Source organism: Orycteropus afer, unplaced genomic scaffold (genome assembly GCF_000298275.1).
Source record: "Orycteropus afer afer isolate SDZICR_OR568_19922 unplaced genomic scaffold, OryAfe1.0 scaffold00785, whole genome shotgun sequence".
Lineage (NCBI taxonomy): Eukaryota > Metazoa > Chordata > Mammalia > Tubulidentata > Orycteropodidae > Orycteropus > Orycteropus afer.
This window is the reverse complement of record NW_006922372.1, coordinates 559,339-566,048: the sequence shown is the minus strand read 5'-3', so window position 1 is coordinate 566,048 and position 6,710 is coordinate 559,339. Positions and strand designations below refer to the sequence as shown.

Sequence of the window (6,710 nt, the reverse complement as noted above, 5' to 3'; positions counted from 1 at the left end):
TCCATTGATCTTCCTATTGTTGATTTCTAATTTGATAGTGTGATCTGAGAAGATGCTTTGCAGCATTTCAATGTTTTAAAATTTAAGGCTTGCTTTATGGCCTAATATATGGTCTATCCTAGAGAATGTTCCATGTGCACTGGAAAGGATTGTACATTGTGTTGTTGTTGGGTGAAGTGCTCTGTAGATGTCCATAAGGTCTAGTTGGTAGATTGTGTTGTTTAGTTCTTCTGCGTCTCTGTTGAGTTTTTTTTTTTTTCCCAGTTGTTCTATCTTGGATTAAAAGTGGTATATTAAAGTCTCCTACCAAGGAGTGGTCACTATGTGTTGGGACCGACTTGACAGCACATAACAACAACAACAACAACTATGATTGTGGAGCCATCTATTAAAAGTGGTATATTAAGGTCTCCTAGTATGACTGTGGAGCCATCTATTTGTCTTTTCAATTCTGTTAAAGTCTGATTTACATATTTTAGGGCTCTTTCATTGGGTCTCTGGATATTTATTATGCTTATATCTTCTTGTTCAATTGATCCTTTAATCATTATATAATGTCCTTCCTTGTCTCTTATGGTGGTTTTTGTCTTAAAGTCAGTTTTATTAGAAATTAAAACTGCCGCTCCTGCTCTTTTTTGGTTCCCATTTGCTTCATATATCTTTTTCCAACCTCTGATTTTTAGTCTATTTTTGTTTTGTCTCTGATGTGTATCTCTTGCAGACAGCATTTTGATGGGCTATATTTTCCTATCCAGTCTGCCACTTTCCATCTCTGGAGTGGTGGATTTACTCCGTTGACATTCAGTGTAATTATTGAAAAGTATGAATTGGTTGCTGTCATTTTGTTATGTGTTTTTTCATGGTGTGTCTGGTTTCTTTGTTCCATATAATTTTCTGTGCTGAGCTCGTTATGTATATGAAATGTCATCATTTCCTTGTTGCTGTTGTTTTAATATTTGCTAAATATTTGTGCTTGTCATCTCATTTATTATGAAGTTTTATAGTTTTTCTTTGAGGTTATCCTGTGATTTATAATTTTATCTTCAGATTTAGAACAGTCCATTCTATCTTGCAACTCTCTTGACTTCCTCACCATTTAGTTGTCCTGTAAGTACACTATTTTTTTCCTCTTTTTGGTTTGTAATTTTCTTCATTTGGCAATTGAGGTCTCTGGTTCCCTGTTTACAATATTGTAAGCTTATTTTACTTCGGATACTTCCATAACTATGTTGGTTTCTGGGTTATCTCATCTTGTTTATTAATGGTCAGTTGTTTGCTATTATTGGTTCTTTGTCCAAAGGACTCCCATTAGTATCTCTTGTAAGGTTGGTCTGGTTTCAACAAATTCCCTTAAATCCTGCTTATCTGGATATGTCCTAATTTCACCATCATATTTGAGGGACAGTTTGGGTGGGTATTTAATTCTTGATTGGAAATTTTTCTCTTTTAGGGTTTTATATATACTATGCCATTGCCTTCTCATGTACATGGTTTCTGCTGAGAAATCAGAACTCATTCTTATTGATTGTCCTTTGTAAGTAACTTTTCATTTTTTCTGTGCTGCTTTCAGGATTCTTTCTTTGGCTTTGGTTTTGATGAATTTGATGATGATATGTCTTGTTGATTTTCTTTTGGGGTCCATCCTTTTGGGGTTCATTGGACTTCCTGAATTGATATAATATCATCTTTGATTGTATTAGGGAAGTTCTCATCCAACAAATGTTGGACAATTTTCTCAGTGGTTTTCTTTTTTTCTTCCTGTTCTGGAATTCTGATTACATGTAGATTATTCCTTTTGATGATATCCCACATAAACTTTAGGCTTTCTTCATTTCGTTTTGATCTTTTTTCTGACTGATCCCTTTCCAAAGAACTATTCAGGTTTTTGTCTTCAATCTCATTAATTCTTTCTTCCACTGATTCTATCCTACTCCTTAGCCCTTTCAATGTGTTATCTATTTCTGAAAATTTAGTATTTATCTTCTGAATTTCTATCTGTATATTTTGTATCATTTCTAATTTTTCATTTGTCATTTTGTTCCTGCATTTTCTTCTGAAATTTTTCTAGAGTTTTGTCTATGTTTTCCTTAATTTTGTCAGTGTTTTCTTTGATCTGTCTCTCAGTCATTTGAAGGTACATAGATACAATTCTTTTGATTTCCTTATAAGGGAGTTCCAATGCTGCTGCTTCTTCAAGGTTGTGTTCTGGGCCTGTATCATGCTCCCTTGTTTCTACCACTTTATCTTTCTTCTTTGTGCAGATAGTGATGGTCTGTTGTCTCCAAGACATTGTGATGCTGTTGTATTTAGATCACTGTTAACTGTTTGTGAAGAGCAGCTAAGGGTGACCACAAAGAAGGGTGGTCATTGGCCAGTTGGTGAAGAAGGAAGTAGTGGCTGTCACTCAGTAAGTGGAGCTGCAGTAGTGGCAGGTGTAATTATGTCATATGGGCACTGTTGCTGTCTCCCACTCAGTTAGAGAAAAACAGCAATCAAAAAACCATCAATACAGTAAAAGCAAGTGGACAAAAAACATACTGTGTAACTATACAATCAATCGATCAAAGGAACAATCACCAATAAAATAAAATAATATAAAATAAATCCTTGCAATATCTGGGGAGAGGGCAATAAGAGAAAAAAAGATAGTGTAGTAGAATAATGAAGAAAAAAATGGGAACATGCAAAAAGAAAACCAAGGAATGGTGTTAACCATGAGAAAGAATAAGAAAGAAAAGAAGAGAGAAAAAGCTGAAAACTAGAACCTGGGCAGGGAAGAATAAAGAATAATAATAAAAAGGACAAAAAATAAAAATGAAAAAGAAGAAGATGATGAATTTTAAAACAGACTAAAACAAACTAAAAAAAAAAGGAAAAAAAAAGTCTGAGCAGGGTGGTGCAGGGCACCCATGCTCCGTTGGAGCACACAGACTGGGATAGAATTCCTGCCTGCCCACAAGGTGGGTGGAAGTGAGGAATAGCCGCACCTCCATTCACCATGTGGATGTGGGGTCTAAAATTAATGGGGAATATCGGACGTTTCCAGTGGTTCGTGTCCTGAATGTCCTTGTGTTTCCCAGCAAGTGGAGTCTATTCTTAAGTCCCCGGAATCTGGGAGAATGCTGTTGCTTTAAATATCCAAGATGGTCCAACTGCTTGTAAACATTCAAAATGGCTGTACCCTCGGACAGCCAAAAGTCCAAAGCTCAGCCCCCCTTCCTCTCTTCTTCTTCCCCTTTTATTTGCCAGCCACCAATGCAGTCCTCCTTGCAGCCCCTGCTAGCAGGGCCAATTTTTAGGTTAATTCTTAGGTCCTAACTAACACTACTAGGCAATATCCAAGCTGTGCATGCCAGCTGGATCACTGACAGACTGAAGCTCTGTATGTCTCCTTTTTCAGTGTTTTCATGCAGGTTCTTCTACTAGTTGGAATTTAGTCCACTCTGTATCTTTCCCCTCAAAGCTCAGGGTTCCAGGATTATCTTCTGTTTCTGTGTTCATTGGTTCCCCTTTTCTTTGTTGAAGAAGGTTTGTGCAGTCTGTCTGCCTTTTGCCTTTCCACCATCTTGGCAGTGAATTTATTAATAGTGGTGGTGGAATAATTTGGAAAACAATAATGAGAATGGTTGCACAACTTAATGTAATCAATGCTGGTGAATTGTACATTTGGAAAATGTTGAAATAGTATTTTGCTATGTATATTTCCACAAACACACACACACACACACACACACACACAAATTAATTTGAAAAAGAATCACCAGGAGGGATTAAAACTGAGATTGCTTGTCTCCCCTCCAAAGCTTCTTATTCAGTAGGCTTAGGGTGGGGCCCAAGAATTTGCTTTTCGAACAAGTTCACAGGTGATACTGATGTTTCTGGTCCAGAGACCTCATTTTGAGAACCACTGCTCCAAGGAATGAATGAATAAATAAATGAATAAATGACTAGAATCCCATGTGCCAGACCACATTTCTTCTCCTCTACAATCTTATGGCATTATTCATAATTGAGAGAGAACAGGCACATTCTGTACAGGGTGTGCCTGCACATGCTAGGATTTGGAGTAGGAGATACTCAGGAGGGCACATACACTACCTCTTCCTTCAGGCTGTACTGCAGGTATTTCAGTTTGTACTGGGCTTATCATGACCATGGCTTTTCCCCAGTACTAAAGATCTTGCCTGTAGAAAAAGAAACAACCAGACCCCAAGCCATATAGCACAGTTTTAATTAACTTCCTCTTGGGTCAAGACCCTTGGAAAGAGACAATATGTGACTCTGGGGATCATGCATCCTAGATATCCTGGGACAGTGCTGATTTCACATATTTTATTTTCCTGTCTCCATAAATATAGCTGTCAGATTCTGTCCTGCTTTGGGGTTCAGAAAATATTGTTGCATGGGTTAGGGAGCCCAGAGTGAAGAACAGGAAAAATCTTGGCTCATAGAACAGGCCAGAGGATGGAAATAAATCTAAACATTTATCATTAACAGCCAGCTGCTTGTTGCTTCACTCTTTTCAAGCCTCTCACAATTATTTGTATTACAGATCTTTGAATGTTCCAAATGAGATTCTGAGTGTTGAGAAGAGCCTGCATTGGATTTCTAGCTGCCTTTCTTCCTTCATTCCCCAGCCCTTTGGAAGGACCACGTAGAAATAGCTCAGACAGAAGAGCCTCTCCAAAGAAGGAAATTCTATAGCCTTCATTGACTGTCCATTCAGTCTAATATTTACCTACTTTCCCTACCAGGAAATTCTTCCTTCTTGTCAACATTAGTCCCTCTTACTGCAATTTTAGTTTCTTTGCCCATGCTCTTCCTTCATTCAAATTTGGGAATAGCTAGTTCTCACCTTCTAAGTTTTTTTTATGTGCTTAAAAATAATTATTAAACCATCCTTCTTGGGTCCAGGTTTAACCATCCTTGGAACTACTTTATCCTTCTTACATATATCTTACTTGCCAACCATTTAATCATCTTTGCCATAGGGAAGTAACTCAGGTAGTTTGAACCAACAGTGCAACAAAGCCTAAAGCTTTATGAGTTGTGCTAATGGGCATGCAAAATGTTTAGTATAGACTCTTCTTGAGTAGGAAATTGTGAATAATTTAAAGTGGACTGTACATGGAACCCATTTCCTCCCAACAGGGCCTTCCTTTAGCAGCTGAAATGAATTAGTGGCAATCAGAGCACAGTAGGAATTTTGTTATTTCTGCCCTTTCCTCCTGCTGATTCTATGGCAATAGTTACTTAAAATGAGCTTTCTCCCTAGCATGGCCATTAAATGTGACTTTGGAATCTGCTGGGCAAGGGATCTAAGAAACAGCTTAGCCAAAGAGCAGAGGTACTAGAACTGAAGCTCCACATGAGATTTTAGGATAGTTTGGGAGATAGGGGCAAAAATGGATTGATGAGAGAGATTAGGCCCAGAATTTTTGTTTATCCACAGGAGAATTTCTCATCAGAGTTGTACAGGGCTTTGTGGAAAGTTTGCAGAATATTTGTCTGTCCTTTGTACATTTGGCCTTTGTCCACTGTACCAACTCTAGAGTTGATGCCCTCAATCTGTGACAGAATCACATCCTCAGGGCCACTTGGGTTGCTAAAGACAGGAGGATAATTTACCATGCCTAAATATTCTCTTTCTTAGGTGTGTTGCCTGATTTTGATAGGAAGCATTCCTGAGCTGCTCTTGTGGTTTGGAAGGGCTGTCTTAGGTCATGCTGCAGGATGAGTCCACACTCCATGCTGGTTAGTGTGAAATGGCTCTAGTTGGCAATATTGCAGGGTGTTCTCATTACCTACTGATGCTTTTACAAGAATATACCACAAATGGGATGATCTTAACAGATAGGAGTTTATTCTCTTACAGTTTGCAGGCTTTAAGTCCAAGTTCAAAGAGGCAGGCTCTAGGGGCTGGGTGAAAGCTCCGCAACCTTGGGGTTCATCTCAGCCTCTTGCTCTTGGCCCACTAGAGCTAGAGGTGTTTCTTCACTCAGACTGCTGGATGCTGAGGCTACCAAGCCCAAGGTTGACAAGTAAAAAGGCACAGTCCTGATGCTACAAAACCACATGGCAGGCCATTAATTTAGGTCCATTGTTAAGTCCCAAGGTTGGCAGAGCATGGCAGGCTGCTGAATAATGACACAGCTACATGCAGGGTCCAAGCATGCCATAGGCTAGAGACCATTCCCCAAGGCTGCTGTTTATATACAGGAAGCAGACCACATTCCCTAAGGCAGCTAATCAGCTGCTCCCAGTAGATTCCGTCATGGAGTTGATCACTAGTGTCATGGAGAATACTACATCTAGCTGCCCAGCCACTCAACCAGGCCCAGCCAAGTTGACACACAAACTGAACTACCACAAAGGGGAAAGGAGTAAGACCAATTGATATTTGTCCTATTTTCATTTTCTTACTGTTGGTTCCTCCTTTTAATAAAACCTTAAAAGCTCTTGTCTTCATCAACTATAGCCAGGTGGTTTGTCTAGGCAAAACTACAGAAACAGTGCTCGCTTCGGCAGCACATATACTAAAATTGGAACGATACAGAGAAGATTAGCATGGCCCCTGCGCAAGGATGACACGCAAATTCGTGAAGCGTTCCATATTTTTTTGGAAGGGCAAAGGAGAAGAATTGATGCGATGGAAGACAGAATTAATGAGATGGAAGAAAAATACCTGAATACTTCTTTGCAAAAGGATC

At 39.0% G+C, this 6,710-nt stretch overlaps 1 non-coding gene across 1 annotated transcript; it reads left to right on the top strand.

The window, feature by feature from the left end:
• The first annotated feature begins 6,512 nt into the window (after positions 1–6,512).
• Positions 6,513–6,619, top strand: LOC122151831. The gene has a single exon (XR_006164288.1). It is a non-coding gene; the product is annotated as a U6 spliceosomal RNA (small nuclear RNA).
• Positions 6,620–6,710: the final 91 nt, after the last annotated feature.